This window comes from Lupinus angustifolius, chromosome LG20 (genome assembly GCF_001865875.1).
Source record: "Lupinus angustifolius cultivar Tanjil chromosome LG20, LupAngTanjil_v1.0, whole genome shotgun sequence".
Lineage (NCBI taxonomy): Eukaryota > Viridiplantae > Streptophyta > Magnoliopsida > Fabales > Fabaceae > Lupinus > Lupinus angustifolius.
Window position 1 is genome coordinate 11,432,301 of NC_032028.1, and position 728 is coordinate 11,433,028.

Sequence of the window (728 nt, forward strand, 5' to 3'; positions counted from 1 at the left end):
CATTAAGGAAATCACATATATGCTCATTAGTTAACTCATCAAGTAAATCAATATGAAACACAGAATGGTCCTCAGATGGATGCTTCATAGCATCAAAAATATTAAACCAGACCACAATATCACCAAACTCCACAGATAATGTTCTAGCATGGACATCTATCTTGGTTCGGGCTGTTCTCAAAAATGGTCTCCACAAAATAATAGGAACTGTGTTACGGGAGGATCTCTCTTCCATATCGAGAATATAAAAATCAGAAGGAAAAATAAGTTCACCAACCCGAACCAAGACATCCTCTATCAAACCAGCAGGGTGGGCAGTACTCTTGTTTACTAATTGAATCACTACCTCACTGGGTTGCATAGGTCCAAGTGAAAGAAACATGAAAACAGACATAGGCATAACATTAATCGAAGCACCTAGAACTAGCATGACATTCTCAAATTTGTTATTACCTATTATGCAAGGTACAGCAAATGTACCTGGGTCCTTATATTTTTCAGGAATGTGAGGAACAGGTTTACCTATTAGTGCGGAGACATTTCTTCCTAAGTAGATCCTCTCATTACCTTTGAGCCTCCTCTTATGAGTGCAAAACTCCTTTAGAAATTTTGCATATCTTGGAATTTGTTTGATTGCATCAAGTAAAAGTATGTTCACCTCTACCTTTCTAAATGTGTCCAAGATCTCCTTGTCTACCTCTTCCATCTTCTTACTTTGAATGGCTCTT

General features: G+C 37.6%; 1 pseudogene; it reads right to left on the minus strand.

The window, feature by feature from the left end:
• LOC109335491 overlaps nt 44–728 on the minus strand; it is a 2,045-nt pseudogene continuing 1,360 nt past the window's right edge.